This window comes from Miscanthus floridulus, chromosome 11 (genome assembly GCF_019320115.1).
Source record: "Miscanthus floridulus cultivar M001 chromosome 11, ASM1932011v1, whole genome shotgun sequence".
Taxonomy (NCBI): Eukaryota; Viridiplantae; Streptophyta; class Magnoliopsida; order Poales; family Poaceae; genus Miscanthus; species Miscanthus floridulus.
The window spans coordinates 84,195,098-84,215,315 of NC_089590.1; the positions used below are offsets into that span (position 1 = coordinate 84,195,098).

The 20,218-nt window shown below is 51.0% G+C and overlaps 1 long non-coding RNA gene across 3 annotated transcripts; it reads right to left on the reverse strand.

The window, feature by feature from the left end:
* Positions 1-407: 407 nt before the first annotated feature.
* Positions 408-7,380, reverse strand: LOC136491421 (uncharacterized). Of its 3 annotated transcripts, XR_010768031.1 has the most exons (11): positions 5,818-7,380; positions 5,157-5,287; positions 4,596-4,734; positions 3,880-4,192; positions 1,852-1,942; positions 1,606-1,745; positions 1,240-1,516; positions 1,061-1,154; positions 855-979; positions 739-773; positions 408-619 (listed from the first exon to the last, which is right to left on the reverse strand). It is a non-coding gene; the product is annotated as an uncharacterized lncRNA (long non-coding RNA). The 3 variants fall into 3 exon arrangements; XR_010768032.1 differs by lacking the exon at positions 408-619 and having other exon boundaries at positions 695-773; positions 4,638-4,734; positions 5,818-7,379; XR_010768033.1 differs by lacking the exons at positions 408-619; positions 4,596-4,734 and having other exon boundaries at positions 695-773; positions 5,818-7,379.
* Positions 7,381-20,218: the final 12,838 nt, after the last annotated feature.

Here is a 20,218-nt window from a genome sequence, read left to right on the forward strand (position 1 = left end):
TGACCAACCTCATGAGCGAACTTGAAATCCTTAGGGTGAAGAGAAGGAAGATGCAATAATGGTAATTTTAGAACTAGGTCAAATTTACATATTGATGCTTTCTACGTAACTAGGTAGCGTGCCCGTGCGTTGCTACGGGACAACTAAACTTTTATACTAAAAATACACAGATCTCACGTTAAGATAATAATACTATAAGACATTAAACTGATATTTAATCCAAAAAAGCAAAGTTTATGAAATTAACAGTCACCAAGAGCACGGCGCTGCAGGCTCACAAACTCTACTATATAGATCTTTCCGTGATACGGCTAAAATAATGTTTTATATCGGCAAGAAGTCTCTGATATTACAAATTAAATGAAGCAATCAAATATGTCAGACAAACATTGCTCAATCCATATATTTTGAACCCGTTTGACCAATGAAAGTGCACAAAATGACTATTATATTAAACTAAATCCATGTCCATCATCTATTCAAAGTGCATGTCACAGGCGTGTAAATAATTTCAATATTATTTAGTTCTCTAAATCTATGAGACACGACACGGTGTCCTTAGCAAATTCTTAAACTCGACGACGTCTGGCTTCATCAACAAGCAGATGATTGCGTAGGCCTATAAACAAATAAAAAACTTTTGAGTCAGTGTTGTAGTCAATAAATTAAATCCATGAATTACCCCAAAAGATTCTCACTTTGAAAAGTATGTGCTTGATTACAAATAGGACTTAATACCAATTCGCTGAAATCGTCAGTAGTGGTCACTCCGCCTATCATGCACGAGCAAAAAAAAATGTAATAACTGATACTTTATTTAGTCAATACATATGAGGACATCAGTGATACAATACCTCTCTTTCTATTCATTTGTACATGGAGATCAGCTAAAATGCGCAACTCTGATGCCGCTCGCCGCCATTCCGATAAGTGACGGCATATGTGTGTATACTTGATGGTTATTATGATGCAGTGGTACCTACGAGTTACAAAATTGATTAGCATCAAACAATAAAAAATTGATAGCATGGAGCAATAATAAAATTTTCATTGTAAGTACCTTTCATTCATCAGCACCACATATCTGTACGGTCGCATCCGCACGTCATCCCTTCCTCGAATATTAGACACATGCACAACTATACCAATGACATCTACAAACACAAACAATAGTTATTGATGGAATAGGAGCATAAACAGTTAACTATGTACTTTTAAATATAGGTGTATGAGATATACCTGCAAAAAAGTACTCAGCTTGAGCTTATACATCCTCGAATTCCATAAAGGTACGAGGACACTGACAAATCCATTGCTCTCTCGGTGGTGCATTAGCCATACTTTGTGGAGATAGAACAACAAAGTAGTCGGCACATAAACAAAAGATGTAGCCCAAAGGACCAACATGAGTAGGCACGAAGCCAACTCTCATGAAGTCATAACATTCTCCTACACGAAGCAAACGATCGAACCTCATGGTTTGGTCGCCGTACGCAACCGCTTCCATTTTGGTTCCCTATAAAAATATTAGATCCAACAGATAGATAACAATGGTCTGTAGAAAAAAAATTAGACATGGTCCAAAAAGATGAGCTCAAAATGCACCTGCTCATCCTTCAAAATTACACGCAAATATGTATCACCATGGTGATATCGTATATTGCCTTTCCAAAAAAAAAACCATGGCACTCACATCCCATATGGAAGATATGTGTTCCATTCCCACTTCATGGAATTCAACCCATCTACAATCCCGTCCGTGTCAATCAAAATGATAAAACACACGAGTAAATCTATGTTGACAGAAAATGATTGCCTCGATCAATTACAGGATAAATGTAATGTAGTTACCTGTAGATGTGTGTATCGGTGATTGCAGGCAGTGGGTCAGCGTACACCCTCTTTCTTTTGAGCGACCGACAGCCATAACCCATATCGGCAACTAAGAAACCAAAATGATGAAAAATATACAGGATAACATTAGTCGAACATAATATACTATTATTCTATAGAGATCGGCAATCAATTAAAGATTTAAAGTTGTCCACGTGCTCTGTGTCTCTATCCTGTTATCTTGATGACATCATATGAGGCCTCTAAAATAACTACAACACCTACATTGTTCCATTTTTCCCTATTGAAGTTCTTAACTTTTGTTTACATATTATACTCCCCAATACATTGTTCACAAATGACACACCTCTCATATAGTTACCTAAAACTATAAGAGTGATGTATCCACTTATGTACAATGTTTAGTCGCTCTTCGATGAAATGATTTGAAATTTTTATGGCAAAATTATATGCCCATGTTAGGTCGCCATACCAATTTTTAGAATTTTCTAGTCATTTTACACTATTATTATTTATTTCGTTGAAGTCATCAAAATACAAGGTTCTAGTATGTAAATCACTTCAAAAATTCTTGAACAAATCAATCTGAACACATGATAGAGCTTAATTTTAGATGCACAAATAAAAAAGAATCAACTTGTTTTCAGGTCGTATGATAGAGAAAGACTAATTCAAAAATTTAATCCAAGATTAAAAAGAAAACCATACTATTCACATGAACATGAATTACCCAACGTTTTCTGTATTTATTTTTGCCGAGTATAAGTGGAAAAGTTTACTACGGCTGACTTATGGGTCCATTCATAAATGGTCCCGTGCACTATAGCCCACTTCAGCCCAGATTAGACCTCCATCTTATCTTAGCCATTGGATAAAACTAACGTCTGAGATACACTTCGTTCTGAATAAATATCAGGACACCCACCAGCATTGCAGAAACCCTATCGGGGAGATTAAATGCATGGGAGGCTGGAACCCAAGTTTCGCTCCCTCTTTTAGTTCAGAACTATTACGTGTTAGCTGCTCTGGGAGGCTATAACTAATTACTTTTTTAGAACTATTTATAACATGTCTAAGCTTCCCATGTTATTTTGAATTTCTGCCTGTAAGTAGCTAATTTACATCCTTCTCGTGTCAGGTTACTCTTATACAACTGGAATTGGTTATTTGGATGTTCTCTAAACATGACACACATCAGTAGAAAATTAAATGCATCACAAGAAAAAAAGTTGTTTCATTTTTCTGCTGCGTTCAGTAGATTACTGAACGTGCTGCTTTAAATAGCTTGCTGAACGTGCTGAACATTCAGTTACTAACTGGAATTGGTTATTTGGATGTTTTCTGAAAGCGCTGCTTTAAATAGATTGCAGCTAGTATCATCCATAGCCGATTCAAGTGAGTTTGATAATATTTCTTTTTTCTGCTGCGTTCATTAGCTTGCTGCTAATTATTGTGTTCAATTTTTTTTTGGCATGCAACTTCAGATTTGCATATATTGATGTACTCTAGCAATATAGGCTGCATTAAAATTCAGAGTTTAATCTATGTTGTATGGTAACTGTCAAGGCTGCAGCCCTATAAGGATTCTGGGCAATGAACGAAATTTGCAAAAAATACTATGCTAGAAACCATGTTTGTTTATGTTCTGAACATTGCTTTCCTCAACTATTCTTACGGCAGTTACATTTGACATCAAATTCTATATCATATTTAATGGTGCTGCTTGTTGATAGATACTGCATCATATTATGTGTATACCTTGTTAAGTTTTAAGTTAATCTCTGTACTGATCCTTGTTTGCTCTTGCTGATTAAAAATATATGCATGTGTTTCAGCTCATATATGTGTAGCTATATAGCAGCAGCTCATTTCGGTTTGGCATAGCAGCAGTTCAGTTCGGTTTTGAGTATTTTTTCACTCTTCCAATTAGCAAGTATTGAAAATAATCATTTTCCTTGTTGCCTTGCTTGTGCCGATGCGCAGGAAAGTAAATAAAGAGCAGAAAAAGGGGTTGGTGGTGGTCACCTGGATGCGTTCACCGCTTGGATGAGCAGAAAGTATTTTTATGCAGTCCATAGTCCTCCTCGAGGGCACAGCAAGACGGCGAAGGCGATGGCGGCAGGCAACGACGATGGCGACGCGCTATGGCGATGCACAGCCGGTGCGCCAGGGCAGAGGCCGGTGTGAGTGAGGGCGAGCTCAGCTGGCGAGGGTGGGCGCTATGGCGAGGCCACAGGATTTATAGCAGAGGATTAATAGCAATCTCTCTCTTTCCTTTTGTCTTAATTCTCTTTCCTTCTGTGTTAATTCTCTTTCCTTTTGCTCGTTGTCATGTATGCTGGTGCATGCAAACATGCAATGTGTATATGGATAGCACAATAATTTTCTACTTCCTATTTTACCATGATTCCTCTATCACATGACATGCAATATTCAATCAAGGAGAATGGCACGATCAATCAGTAATTAAGATTAACCTGTAATCAATGTGTAATAGCTGAGATTCAGCTTAGGTAGCACAATAAATCTGATGTTTTGAATTACATGCCAAGCGTTATAGCCAATCATAAGCAATAGTCGCAAAAGTGACCATAGACAGTAGGGTAACTCATTTCAAGAGCCTTTTTAAGTAACTATTATACATTGAAGCCAAGTTTATTGTTTTATATATCAGGAAAACAAAATATATAATCAAGTGTATTGTACAATCTATTTATTTGTAGCGGTGGCAATATAGGTACCATTAGCAAACTGCAACTGTCATGACTGTACAATTCACCTACTGTGGAATGTCATAAATCTCCAAGTTTTGGAAGCCGAGTTGAAGAAAATGAACATGAAATTTTAGGAATCTTGAGTTGAAGAAATCAGATCACAAGGCTGCTAGGAAACAAAAAAAAATCACTTAGATTAACTTCCTATACCACTGTAAAGGTGGACTTAATTGGTATTTTGAGCAACGACATGTAGATTGCAGGACAAAAACTACCAGGAAGATGATCGATGGGACCTTAAACCTCAAAGTAAGTGCGAAAGGAAAATAGCGTTTAATTAAAGAAAGAAATGTATGGGAGTCATATAGTATACATGGTGTCCAATTAAAGTGATAGGCGTAAAATTACAATAAACTAAAATGCAAAACAACCTTTGATATGAAATTAGAATAAACCAAAATGCAAAATATTAATTTTAAAACCAGCAGATATTCCATATGATAAATAGAGAAGGCGCATATAATCTAAAAATGTCACATTGAAATCTAAGGACCATGGTAAGTGGGTCTGGAGTTGAGTTCACTATACCTGCTTATTTCATCTCTTTGTAATAAGTCTTATCCTAGTGTACAAAAAGCATTGGTGTGCTGAGCATAGAGCACATGTGAATCACAAGTTCATAGAATGTAATCATTCATCCAATGCACATATACCTATACCTGCATATCAGAAGTTCAATATGGAAGGCACTCAGAGTTGTGGTAGATAGACTGACATATACAGTAATAGGTGCTGGAAGCAGCCAGCTATAAAGCAACTGAATCTTGTAAGTTTTCTTATAGGAGCATCAAAAATACAAAAACAATAAAATGGAACTGCACCCCAAAAAAATAAAAATAGACCATGAATCTATTAAACTTTGTAAGATGCATCCAAGTAACCTATACCTAACTAAATGAGACATTCAGGTTCGATCTCAAAGCCAAGCTCACTGTCAGACAATTGATGTAAGCAATATGAGAAGCAACTTAAATATCTGAGGCTACCAGAATGAATATGGCTAAAAATTTAATAACAAACAAAAAATAGGGAGTGCGATAGAAGTTCTAAAAACATAAACTCAGAACACTTGGGAAACCATGATATATTGATGCAGGCATGCAGTCCTATGTTGCCTGATCACTGCAAGGAACTAATAGGTATATGTTGTACGATATGAATGAGAACAAAAGCTATATATGAACCTCACCTGTATATATAGTTTGTCACTGAAATGAGGCCTATTAAGCAATGGAACAGCTCAAGTGATATAACTGTGGTTAAGAAGCCACCAATTGCACCTTACATTTGAGAAATCACCATATGCAAGAGCCTCAAACCTGTGCATACTGTCCAACCAATGTCGGAAGCCTGGACAACCACTCCACAACTGCACAACCAATGTCGGAAGCCTGGACGAACTAACATTCACCTACACAATTCAATGATAGCAATTCAGTTGGCCAAAAATTAAGGGGATTAAGTTACCTGTAGAACATCACTTGCAAACAAATTCCAGCTGAGCTTTACAATTGTCGTCAATGAGTGGTAATTTTGTTCTAATCCCACAAACTAACATTTACCTACACAATTCAATGAGAGCAATTCAGTTGGCCAAAAATTAAGGGGATTAAGTTACCTGTAGAACATCACTTGCAAACAAATTCCGGCTGAGCTTTATAATTATCGTCAATGAGTGGTACTTTTGTTTTCATCCCACACAACATGAAAATAAGTGAGGTGACTGCTCCCTGCAATGATTCTGTAAAAACAAATGGTCCATGTTTCTGACTGTTTGTGGCAGTAAAAATGGTCCAAGCCTAACAGTGTTTCCAGTTTTGTACTTCAAGGTACAAATCAGTACTATATAATATAATTTTGTCCTTTGTATATATATAATGTTGGTTGTAGTTAATTATTATACATAACTAAGTAAAAGGGCTTTTTGAGTGTTGTAGGGATTACTGATTTTAACGTGACAACAACAAATAAGCTTCATGTGCTTTAACTATTTCTGCTCCTCTTCAAACATACTGTAAGAGTAACAAACCTTGTCATAACCAGTTGTGCATGAATCAAAGCATCAGGCACTTTTGTATTTACAAAATCCTAGTGCTGAGAAAGTTTTTTAGTTTTGTTAAAATATTGTCCGACCACCTCAGTGAGGCATAGGCCGACACTCTGTCCACTGTAGTGGACAAGCGCTCGTTGCCGTGTACAAAGGCTAGGGTGCAGAGTAACGCTGGTCACAGGCCGGATTTTGTTACATTGATTAACCTCCACCTCGGCAAGACGAGCAAGCTACACAGATCAGATCAAAGTTTAAGAAAAAACAGGTAGTAATTTAATTTTGAAATACAACACTTTAACATTGTGTTCAGGAAATATGCAAAAACCAGCAGCGTTAAAAAAAGCCATGCCCTGGCTGGGGTCATATATGTCATATGTGCAGCTTCACCAGGTCCCCATCTTGCACACAACCACTCAAATAATCAACTGCTCAGTTCAGATGCCTGTGAGGAAGAATGCCACCACCACCACCCCAATGGCAAAAATAGAAGAAAGATACAATGAACTGATTACAAAATCGAAGTTCTTGATGCGCCTTTTCCATGCAATTTTATATGAACTTGATACTAAAAAAAAGCTGAATTTTATGTCAAACCCTTAACCTAGAGCTAAGACTTCCCCCATATTCTACCATTTAAAATGCCCATGCAAAGACAGGATCCCTTTCTCACCCAACACCAAACACACACACAAAAAGAATGAATTGACCAACCTCATCGCGCGGGCCAAGTCGTGGTAGTCGCCAGCCTGGTGTAGTCTGAATAGTACATATATTGATTCTCAGTTCAATCAAGTGATTTGATTAATAGGTAGCCATTCATTTGCCCAAGTCATAAAAATTGTGCACTAATATATTCACCATGAAAATTGTGCAGTCATATATGTTCCATAAAACTGTGCAGCCATAAAACAGTCCTACATGTTTCATATATGTTCCATAAAACCAATCCAAAACACTGATCAACTCACCTCTCATATGACTACCTTTTCTTTGCATACTCTAATACATGATTAATTTGCTTAGAACAATCCAGAATAAATGCAGTATTAACCTCTAGATGGCATACATTCTGTGGTATCAGCTGGTATGCATTCTATGGAAGATGCAGCTTCTGAAGTCAATAAAGGCACGTAAAATTTAAGAAGCCAGTAAATGATAAGGAATCAGCTGCTACTAAAATTATTAGTTTATTGAGGAATGTATATTGTGTACTCTGAAAGATCTTATCTATCTTTTACCAAACTAAGTTTCTTCACATGATCCATGTCTGTTTCTCTGTAAAGCTGTGTAGAGCCGACGGCTTACCTTGTAGACGTGCAAGGCCCTGATGATGCTGATGGTGAATTGGTGATGAAGGTCTCGCTGCTGAGGGTTTCATCATCGCAAGAGAGGCCCCATCCGAATCCTGCCTAAATCGACAGGAAAATAGGTCCGATTAGCGATTCAGGTGGACAGCCTCAAGCCCACAACTACCAGACTTGACTAATTAAAGTTGCAAGATTAATTTTATAAGTAATTAAAAGATGCATTTGCCATTTTGCATTCACAAGCATAAGCTGTAGAAATGCACAGGATTACAATCTTGTCGGATACCGTGAGAAGGGGTACCCTAAGCAAGAACCAAAAAACGACTACTTAGACTTCGTAAAAGTCGAAACCGGCTAAACACCGCTGGCCTCAGCCGATTCTCCGACTCGCCCGAGGCCCCCTCACCGCTGACCTCGGGCGATCCCCCACCAAAGGCCTCGGCCGACCCCCTCTCGTCGCAGGCCTCGGCCGGGCCGCCGACCCTCCGTCTCGCGCGAGGCGGGCTCGGCAGCACTCCGCTGCCTCTTCCTTCACCCGTCCCTCTGACAAAACGTCGCGTCGCATTAACTCAGCCAACTGCTGCCCCTGACATCGGCCGCATGCTCGGCACAGTACAGCGGAATGGCCGACGGGACAGGAGGCAGGACTGGGCAGAGGTTACCCGCCACTGTGCTAACCACTATGCACATGGTTGACGCCCATGCCTCACTGTGCTGCCAACTCCTGCTCCGAGAACAACGCAGCGTGGGGAGCCACGTCTGGGATACTGTGGCCTCGGAATCAGTGCCCAGGACCAATAATTCCCTCCAAGGCCTCGGCAGTTTGCTTCAGGGGCTCGGCAGCCTGAGGATCCATGTCCGCCAAGCCCCCCACGATGGCTCGGCCTCGGCATCTGCAGAGCCACAGCTCCCTACGACGTCATCGCACGATGACCAGCACGTCGCCCGCCATGTCCTGCATCAAGCTGTACTGGAGCCCCACGACGCACAAGATCAAGTACGACCGGCGCGTCACTTCTGCACGACAAGGACGGGGGCACTCCATCGACCATACCACAATAGTGGCCGGCTACAGGGCTCGGACACGCCACCCCCATTTATAGAGCAGGAGGTCTCGGCATCCTGACGCCAACTCCGCTTCGCGCGAGGCTCCCCGGGGAAGGCCTCGGCAAGGAACGCCGTCTCCGCCCCGCCCGAGGCTCTCCACGGAAGGCCTCGGCAGGAAGCGCGTTCTCCGTATCGCGCGAGGCCTCTCGCGCGAGGCCTCGGCAAGGAGCCTGATCTTCGTCTCGCGCGAGGCCTCATTCTCTGTATCGCTCGAGGCCGGCTTGTCCGTGGTCCGTCGCCCCCCGCCTCGGTCGACCCTCCCGACAGCGCGTCACGTCTCATTAATACTTTCAACCACTCCCGCAATCTCAGCCGGACAGCGGCTCAACGTCACAGAATGGCCAACGCGACCCGAAGTCGCATCAGCGACGTACCGGCTAGGACAGGGCACGGCGGGGGTTACCGGCAACTGTGTCCCAGCACTGTGTCCACGATCAGCGCCTGGGACAGGGTATGACGGGGGTTACTGGCCACTGTGTCCTAACGCTGCACCCACGACCCGCCGCCCGCTCAAGGCCTCGGCACTGTACACCGAGGCCTCGGCAATCTTGGGGTTCGTGCCTGCCGAGACCCCCCCACCGCAGTACAAGCCTCGGCACCGACCAGGCCTTAGCCTCACGCACAATCTGTCCATCGGGGCTTGCACGTTCGCCGCCACGTCCGCTCCGAGATATTCCCGGGGCTCCCACGACGCACAGGACCTGATAGGACAACCACGCCGCTCCAGTATTCCAAGGACGGATCACTCCTACGGCCACGCCGCCACCGGAACGGGCCACAGGGTTCGGACGTGCCACTCCTATTGGCACGACATCGCATAGTGATACATGTACTGCCCTCGTCCTCCCTTCAACTATAAAAGGAGAGGACTTGGGCCTCTTAGGGAGGGGGGAAAAAGACGAACACACCGATAGAACTACACACTCCTACGCTGCTTGAGAACAACGCCTCAAGCAGCCCGTACCACCCTCGCCGAGACCTGGGGCTAGCTCCCTCTCTCACCTAGCTTGTAACCCCCTACTACGAGCACTCCGGTGCAAGGAAAAGAGGATCGATCTCTCAGACTGGACGTAGGGCCTTGATTGCCTGAACCAGTATAAACCTCATGTCTCTTTGCATCACCATCCGGGATTAGGGGCACGCAGCACAAATTCACTCGTTGGTTGAGGGAACCCCGGTTCCAAAACACCGACAGTTGGCGCGCCAGGTAGGGGGACGCTGTGTGTTAGCTTCATCGTCCCAGCAGCACCCGGATGGCAGACCCCATACGACCATTGCGTCTCGGCACCGTAGTTTGGTTCGGGAGCCTAGAGTTCATTTCTCTAGGGCATGAGTACGACATGGTGCTCCTCACCCCTCGAGCCCCACTGTCCGACGATGAAGTCACGCCCCGGCAGCCCAGGCGCAGGCGGCGCCTGGGCGGCCGCTCTCGTCGCGCTCACCAGGCACGACGCGAGGAAGGCCACCCCGACGCTACGCGAACCCGGGGCGGCACGCCACTCCCCGCCGATATCCTACGACCAGCTATTAGTACGGGGTCCCTGGCTGGGGACCTGTTTGGCCTGAGCCTGGACAAAGGAAAATCGCCGATGGCTCGCGGCGATGCCCAGTCGTCTAGCTCCACTCCACCACTCCCTGAAGAGTCGACCCCGGCGGGGCAGAATATGGAGACGGCACCATCCCCATACCCCTTTGGGTTGAGGAATGCCGCCGCCTCTTATGCCTACGCCTACACTGCCGCTCATGAGCACCCCTCGGAACGCCGCCAGCGCTTCGCTCTCGACCTGAGCACCCACTTCGACTCCTCGGACGAGGACGAGGCATGGCCCGGGGTGGATTTCTCCGAACTCCACAACCCTAGGGCTTTGCGTCAATTCTTGGCCGCAAGCGACTACTGCCTCAGCTATTCCGACTCCGACGACGAAGGGACTTACAATCCATCTCGTGAGTGCTTCCACGTCGGGCTCGGGATGCCAAGGGCGGGCAAAGAAGACGAGAGGATAGGCAACCATTCCCCGCCCTAGGCAAGGGCGGGCGATGCCACACCTCCGCGTCTCGTAGCCCCGGCGGCACGAAACGAGAATCCCGCCCGCGGGGGGCATCGACGCCCAGACCTAGAGCAGCTCCGCGAGCTTCAAGCCAAGGTCAAACAAGACCGACTCCTTCTGCAACAGCTTCGGGACACTCTCGAGCAGGAGCAGCAAGGGCGCGGTGAGGGCGGAGGAGCCCGAGGGAGGGCCCACGACGTCCATCACCGCATCAATGACAACGAGGGGGGAGAGCCACCCCCAATCTTTAATCGGGCTAGCCAGAATGTCGCAGCGGCTGCGATGCTGGTCCGAGCAATGCTCGAGCCCTCCACCACCGAGGGGCGACGGGTCCACGAAGAGCTCTGCGACCTCCTCGAGACCGCTGCGGTACAGCAGGCTGAAAGTTCCGCCTCCCGCCGGCGCGGAGGCACTTCAGAGCAACCCACGGCGCGACCTCGCTGGGGCCAGGATGCCTCGGTCCGTCCCGAGCCCGCTCGCGCGCCGACGGCCAATGGGGCCCCCTCGGTGCGCGATCGACCTGGAGACCAGCACGAGGCACAAGGCGACCATGAAGTAGTTGGCAGGCGACGGCGCCACGGTGACGGAGCCGCCCGGGGCTACCACCCACACCGAGGCGGTCGCTACGACAGTGAAGAGGACCGCAATCCTTCTCCTGAGCCACCTGGCCCTCGGGTCTTTAGTAGAGCCATTCGCAACGCTCACTTCCCAGTCCGGTTCCGGCAACCTGCCAACCTCACAAAGTATAGCGGCGAGACAAACCCCAAGCTATGGCTAGCCGATTATCGCCTGGCTTGTCAGCTAGGCGGTGCGGAAGATGACCTGCTCATCATCCACAACCTCCCTTTGTTCTTGTCAGACTCAGCGCGAGCCTGGCTCGAACACCTTCCTCCCGCACAGATCCACGACTAGCGCGACTTGGTGAGGGTCTTCGTCGGGAATTTCTAGGGCACCTATGTGCGCCTCGGGAACTCCTGGGACCTCAAAGGTTGCCGCCAGAAACCGGACGAATCTCTTCGAGATTTCATCCGGCGCTTCTCCAAGAAATGCACCGAGTTGCCCCACGTCGGTGACTCAGAAATCGTCCAAGCATTCCTCTCTGGCACCTCCTGCTGAGACCTGGTCCGAGAATTGGGCCGGAACGTACCAACCACAACGGCCGCACTCCTCGACATCGCCACCAACTTCGCCTCGGGCGAAGAGGCGGTTGGGGCCATCTTCCCCAACAACGACGCCAAGGGGAAGCAGAAGGACGAGGCCCCCGAGGCCTCGCCCACCCGCGTCCCCAAGAGAAAGAAGAAGGGTCGCCCAGGGAAGCAAGAGGTCCTCGAGGCCGTCCATGTCGCCGCAGCAGATCGCAGGAATCCCCGAGGCCCCCGGGGCCCTGGGCTATTTGACGACATGCTGAAGAAGCCCTGTCCTTACCATCAAGGTCCGGTGAAGCATGCCCTCGAGGAGTGCACCATGCTCCAGCGTTACTATGCCAGGCTTGGGCTCCCCGACGACGATGAGGCCAGGAAAAGGGGCGCCGGCGAAAGGGACGGCGATAAAGATGATGGGTTCCCTGAGGTACGCAATGCCTTCATGATCTTTGGCGGACCCTCGGCATGCCTCACGGCGCGCCAGCGAAAGAGGGAACACCGAGAGGTCTTCTCGGTCAAGGTGGCCACCCCCCGGTATCTCGATTGGTCTCAGGAGGCAATCACCTTTGATCAGGATGACCACCCCGATTATGTTCCAAACCCCGGGCAGTACCCGCTTGTCGTCGACCCGATCATCGGCAACACCCGGCTCACCAAAGTGCTCATGGACGGAGGCAGCGGCCTCAACATCCTCTATGTCAACACTCTAGAGCTCCTGGAGCTCGACCAGTCATGGCTCCAAGGCGGTTCCGCACCCTTCCATGGCGTCGTGCCAGGAAAGCGCACACGACCCCTCAGGCGCATCGACTTACCCGTCTGCTTTGGCACTCCCTCCAACTACCGCAAGGAGGTCCTCACCTTCGAGGTGGTTGGATTCAAGGGGGCTTACCATGCCATCTTGGGGCGCCCGCAGTGTTATCCTAAACGCTAAACGGTAAACAGTCGGTTACCTACCGTTTAGCCCATTATTCGGGCAAACGGGTGTTTAAACGGGAAAACGGCCGTTTAAACGGTCAAAACAACCAATTAAACGGAAACGGTGTACCACTGTGTAGCGTTTAAACGGTGTGTAAACGGGCTAAACGGCCGTTTAGGCAAACAGTGGGCGCCCGTGCTACGCCAAGTTCATGGCGGTCCCCAACTACACCTACCTCAAGCTCAAGATGCCAGGCCCCAACGGCATCATCACCGTCGAGTCCACGTACGAACATGCATACGACTGCGACGTCGAGTGCATCGAGTACGCTGAGGCCATCGTGGAGGCCGAGACCCTCATCGCCGATCTCGACTAGCTTGGTAGCGAGGTTCCCGACACCAAGCGGCGCGCCGGGACCTTTAAGCCCGCGGAGGCCGTCAAGCTCGTCCCCGTCGATCCCGCCGTCCCCGACGGCCGAGGACTAAAGATCAGCGCCACCCTCGACAGCAAATAGGAGGCCGTGCTCGTCGACTTCCTCTGTGCGAACGTCGATATGTTCGCGTGGAGTCCCTCGGACATGCCAGGCATACCAAGGGAGGTCGCCGAGCACGCCTTAGATATCCGGGCAGGCTCCAGGCCGGCAAAGCAGCGCCTGCGCCGATTTGACAAGGAGAAGCGCAGGGCCATCGGCGAAGAAGTGCAGAATCTCATGGCAGCCGGGTTCATCAAGGAAGTATTCCATCCAGAGTGGTTGGCTAACCCTGTATTAGTCAGGAAGAAAAGTGGCAAGTGGAGGATGTGCGTGGACTACACTGGTCTAAATAAAGCATGCCCAAAAGTCCCATTCCCACTACCACGAATTGACCAAATCGTCGACTCCACTGCAGGATGCGAAACCCTCTCCTTCCTTGATGCATATTCCGGTTACCACCAAATCAAGATGAAAGAGTCCGACCAGCTCGTGACTTCTTTCATCACTCCATTTGGCATGTACTGCTACATAACCATGTCGTTCGGCCTCAGAAACACAGGGGCTACTTACCAACGGTGCATGATCCAAGTCTTTGGTGAACACATCGGGCGAACCGTCGAGGCCTACGTAGATGACATTGTAGTCAAGTCTAGGAAGGCCGGTGATCTCGTCGGCGACTTGGAGGTTTCCTTCACATGTCTCAGAGAGAAGGGCATCAAGCTCAACCCTGAGAAGTGTGTCTTCGGGGTTCCCCGAGGCATGCTCTTAGGATTCATAGTCTCGGAACGTGGAATCGAGGCCAACCCGGAGAAGGTCTCGGCCGTGACCAACATGGGCCCGATCCGAGACCTCAAAGGGGTGCAGAGGGTCATGGGATGCCTTGCGGCCCTAAGCCGCTTCATCTCGCGCCTCGGCGAAAAAGGCCTGCCCCTGTACCGCCTCTTGAGAAAGTCCGAGCGCTTTTCTTGGACCACCGAGGCCGAGGAAGCCCTCGCCAGGCTCAAAGCGCTGCTCACCAACCCCCCCCCCCCCGTCCTGGTTCCGCCCACCGAGGGCGAGCACCTATTACTCTACGTCACCGCGATGACCCAAGTGGTCAGCGCGGCCGTAGTAGTCGAGAGGCAGGAGAAGGGACATGCTCTACCCGTTCAATGACCTGTTTACTTCATCAGCGAAGTGCTCTCCGAGACTAAGACGCGTTACCCCCACATCCAGAAGCTAGTTTACACCGTAGTCTTGGCTCGACGCAAGCTGCGTCACTACTTCGAGTCCCACCCGGTGACTGTGGTGTCGTCTTTTCCTCTAGGAGAGATAATCCAAAATCGGGAGGCCTCGGGTAGAATAGCCAAGTGGGCTGTCGAACTCATGGGGGAAACCTTGTCTTTCGCGCCTCGGAAAGCGATCAAATCACAGGTCCTGTCCGACTTTGTAGCCGAATGGACCGACACACAGCTGCCACCCGTTCAGATCCAATCAGAATGCTGGACCATGTACTTCGACGGGTCTCTGATGAAGACTGGGGCTGGCGCGGGCCTACTCCTGGTCTCGCCCCTCGGAGTACACATGCGCTACATGATTCGGCTTCACTTCGCCGCCTCCAACAATGTCGCCGAATACGATGCCCTCGTCAATGGCCTGCAAATCGCCATCGAACTTGGAGTACGACGTCTCGACGTACGGGGTGATTCCCAGCTCGTCGTCGATCAGGTGATGAAAGAGTCAAGCTGCCATGACCCCAAAATGAAGGCATACTGTGTGATAGTACGTCGCCTGGAGGACAAGTTCGACGGTCTCGAACTCAACCACGTCGCGCGAAATTTCAACGAGGCCGCGGACGAACTGGCAAAGATGGCGTCGGCACGGGCCCCGGTCCCCCCGAACATCTTCGCCAGAGACCTCCACAAGCCATCCATCAACTACGCCTCGGCGATGGAAGAGGGCATATCGACCGAGCCCAACGCAGGGCCCGAGGCCCCCTCTGCCACCGAGACCCCACCAGCCGAGCCCGAGGCCATGGCGATTGACGCAGAGCCTCCCAAGGCCGACCAAGGAACGGACTAGCGAGTCCCTTTCCTTGATCGCCTCGTTCGAGGAGAGCTTCCTGCGGACAGAACCGAGGCCTGGCGGCTTGCGCGACAAGCCAAGACTTACGTCCTCTGCGACGGCAAGTTGTATAGGCGTAGCCCATCGGGTATTCTCCAACGATGCATCACCACCGAGGCTGGCCACTCCCTACTTTGGGACTTGCACGCGGGAGTCTGCAGGCACCACGCGGCGCCTCGGGCGCTCGTGGGTAACGCCTTCCGCCAAGGTTTCTATTGGCCAACGACGGTGGCCGACGCCACGAAGCTAGTACGCTCCTACGAGGGATGCTAGTACTACGCTCGATAGACGCACCTCCCGGCCCAAGCCCTCCAAACCATCCCCATCACATGGCCATTCGCTGTGTGGGGGCTGGACATGGTTGGGCCTCTGCAGAAGGCACCCGGGGGCTATACCCATCTGCTGGTAGCCATCGACAAATTCTCCAAATGGATCGAGGCTCGTCCGATCACTCAGATCAAATCCGAGCAAGCGGTGCTGTTCTTTACGGACATCATCCACAGGTTCGGGGTTCCTAACACCATCATCACTGACAATGGGACACAATTCACCGGTCGCAAGTTCCTAACGTTCTGCGACGACCACCACATCTGGGTGGCCTGGTCGGCCGTAGGACACCCAAGGACGAACGGCCAAGTAGAACGTGCCAACGGCATGATCCTACAAGGCCTTAAGCCAAGAATATTCAACCGGTTGAAGAAGTTTGGCAAGAAATGGCTTGACGAACTCCCGTCAGTCATCTGGAGCCTACGAAACACCCCGAGCCGAGCCACGGGATTCACACCGTTCTTCCTGGTCTATGGAGCCGAGGCCATCCTCCCCACTGACTTAGAATACGGTTCCCCGAGGCTACAGGCGTACAACGAGCAAAGCAACCGCACCGCCCGCGAAGACGCCCTCGACCAACTAGAGGAAGCCCGAGACGTCGCGCTGCTACACTCAGCCAGGTACCAGCAAGCCCTACAACGCTACCAAGCCCGGCGCGTCCAAAGCCGAGACCTGAAGGTGGGCGACCTGGTGCTAAGACTGAGGCAGAGCAACAAGGGCCGCCACAAGCTGACCCCACCCTGGGAAGGGCCGTACATCGTCGCTCAAGTGCTGAAGCCCGGGACCTACAAGTTAGCCAACGAGAAGGGCGAAATCTTCACCAATGCTTGGAACATAGAACAGCTACGTCGTTTCTACCCTTAAATTTCCAAACGTCATTTACATTGTTTCTCGAAATACAATAAAGAAGCGTTCTTAGTTGTTATAATCTTTCGAGGAACCCCCCTTATAGACAAGTCGATTGTATAGAACCTAAGGACAGTACGATCGTCTCAAAGGCGAAAAGGCCGGCCGAGCCGTGAGAACTGCCTACGCCTCCGGGCTACGGCAGCTCCCTCACCACCTTTTCACCCAAAGGACAACGTAGGCTCCGAGGAAGTTCTGTACAGAGAGCTTGTCTATCAATAGGGGCTCGACGTCACAATAGCGCTATAAGGGAGACTCGGCTCTGCCTCTGCAAAGCCGAGCCTCCCTCGGGGGCTAAAAAGGGGGAACCCCCTAAGTCCCGAACACCGTTTGTTAATGGTCTTTCAAAAAATTTCTACGCCAAACTCTCTCGCGCTCCGACGGGACCCACACAAGAAACCCAAAGACCAAAAGCTTGTCTCGAGGCTAAAGGGCCGGTCGAGTCGTGAGAACGGCCTACGCCTCTGGGCTACGGCGGCTCCCTCACCACCCTTCGCCGAAGGACGGCTTAGGTTCCGAGGGATTTCTTTGCGGGTTCCCAAGATCGAGACAGAGGGCACAGGCTCGGAAGTAGAATAGAAAATGGTTAAAAGACCCACGTACGCAAATACTTTAAAGGCCTCGACGGCCACAAAAACGTCACGATACGGCAACTAACTCAATTTGGTTACATGGCCCCTTTTGGCCCAGGTCAAAGCTCAAGGATCGGCGGCCGGCGCGGGAGGGACCACCTCTTCTTCAAATAGACTAGCCAGCGCTGTGCCAGGTGCCTCGGCCGCCTCCAACAGCTTCGCGACCTCTGCATCAGCTTCCTCGTCATCTTCTGGCAACACATAGCCATCGCTGACAGCCTCGAGGTTGATAGCGTAGTGCGAGGAGACGACGGCTAGGGCGCGCTTGACGCCCGTGTGCAACGCCCCCCGGAGCCTCTCGTGGACGCGGCCGCTCAACGCAATCAGGCGGCTCCCAAGGGAGCTGGCCGATTGGACCCCCTCGACATCCAGGGCCTCACAGGCGGTACGGACTGCGCTGCGCAGCGCCTCGTGCTCCCAGACCTCAACATCCAGCGCCGCTTGCGCTGCGACGGAGGCCTCGGCCGCCTGGGAGGCCTCTTTCTCCAGATCTACGTCGCAACGAGGGGTCAGGAGTCAAACGCGAACCAGAACAAATAGAACAAAGAGCACGATTCGGCGGAACTTACCCTCGGCCTTGCTCTTCCAGTCTAAGGCCTCGACCCGAGAGGCCTCGGCCGCCTTGGTAGCCTCGGCCAAGGTGACTTTCATCAGCTGATGCTCGCTCTGCTCCGCACCCAGCTGCCCGGCTATGGCCTTGGCAGAGGCCGTCGCTTCTTGGGCCCGAGACCTGAAGGCATCTCGCTCCTCCTCCAGTTCCTTGATCTTCGCTACCAGAGGGGCAGACTGCTCTTTAGCCGTGGCCAACTCGGCCTGAATGTCAGCACAATGAAGGCGGAGGTCCTCCACTTCTGCACTCCGCGTCGACAAAAGCCCCTGAGCATCGGCGAGCAGGCCCTTCTGTCGCCGGAGCTGGTCCCAGATATCCCTCTCCCTTCGTAGGAATACCGATTTCCCAAGGGATCGGGTCTCGAGCTCCTAAAGAGGCAAAACAAAAAACGCACGTCAAACATTGCGAGGGGGCTCGGAGAGAAAACAACGTGGCATGGGAGAGGAAAGTACTTACCTGGGTGACACCGGGCAAGTCCCTTCCCATAATAGTCATCGCTGTCTGCAGCGACCGCACTGCCAGTTGGCGGTACTGCTCGAGGGTATCCCACCGCCCCCCCTCTGCGACATCTTCAAGGGCGAACACAGGCTCCCCCTCGGGATCAGCCCGGTTCCGCCAGAAAACACACGGGAAGTTCCACCCATGGGGCTCAGGCCGTAGCCGGGCAAGGGCCGAACTCCCCTCGGCGGGATCTAGGACTAGCTGCTCCGCGGTACTGGGTGCCTCGACGTCCGCCGCCTCCTTCCCTTGGGAGGAATCATCAGATGAGATTGTCTGAACCAGGGGCGGCGCCAAAACTTGCTCCGTCTCCACCTCCATCGCCTCAGCCTCAACGGATCCAGGGGCTCTGGCCTCCGCCATCTCTACCTCGGTGGCCCCGGCGTCCACCGCCCTGACTTCGGAGGTCTTGGGGGCTCTGGCCTCACCCTCAATGGCCTCGGCAATGGTGGACGCCCCAGCCTCCTCCGCCCCAAGACTCACGACATCGCGAGACGTGGGCTCCCCCTCCTCCACTCGCTCCGCGGCTGCCTCGGCACCCTTTTCCTGGGCAGCCGCCTCCTCCGAAACGGCCCCGCCCGACGCCGCGCCACGCTACATGCCAGCCTGCGCCTCCGCTGCCTGATGGGCGGAGGAGCTAACGTTCACCTTGAGCGCCTTACAGGGCGCCAAGGCAGGATCTTCCACCAGATGCTTCTGGCTGGAAGCAAAGACACTCCCAAGGTCAGCATGCGACCAAGGGGCAAACAAGAAGTACTACGGACTCCACCAGAAAAGACGCTTACCGCGAACGGGGATGCAGCCGCTTCGACACCGCCAGCCTCCTCTGCAACGGCGGCGGTGGCGACAGCAGCGCAGCCTCGGTGTCCACCGATGCCAGCTGGCCTCCGCCGGACCCCGGCACCTCCTCGACCCTTCGCGAAGACAATGGGGTCGCCCCCACCGTCACTCGCTCCACCTCCACCGTCGAACCCATCGGGCTGACGGCACGCTCCTCCGACACCCGGGCCTCGGGCGTGTCGGCCTCGGCCCCGGGACAGGCCGCCACCGGCCCCGGGACACCTCCTCCTCCTAGGAGCGTCAGGCTCCTTGCCGGCGCCCCGGGCACCATCTCCCTAATGTCGGGGAGGTGTTCCAGGCAGGCCGTCCCACCTCGCGCCCGCTGTCGTCGCCCGAAGAATCCGACACCGACGATGAGGGAGACGGCTCCAACGGGAGACCGTCGAGCTTCTAACGCCGGCGACGGGCGTCCAGCTTTTCGCGCGCGAGGAGCTTCTTCATGCGCTTCGCCTCCTTGGCATCTTTCTTCTTCTTCTCCTCCTCGGCACGCGCCCTGTTCACGGCTCGCAGCCAGGCGTCCTCGGGAACGGGCGGCGGGGAGTCTCGCACGTCTCTTATCCCCTGCAGGAACGATGAAGTAAAACAACAGACAAAAAAGCGGAAAACAAGAAGGCCGCGAAAGCATCGGCAAC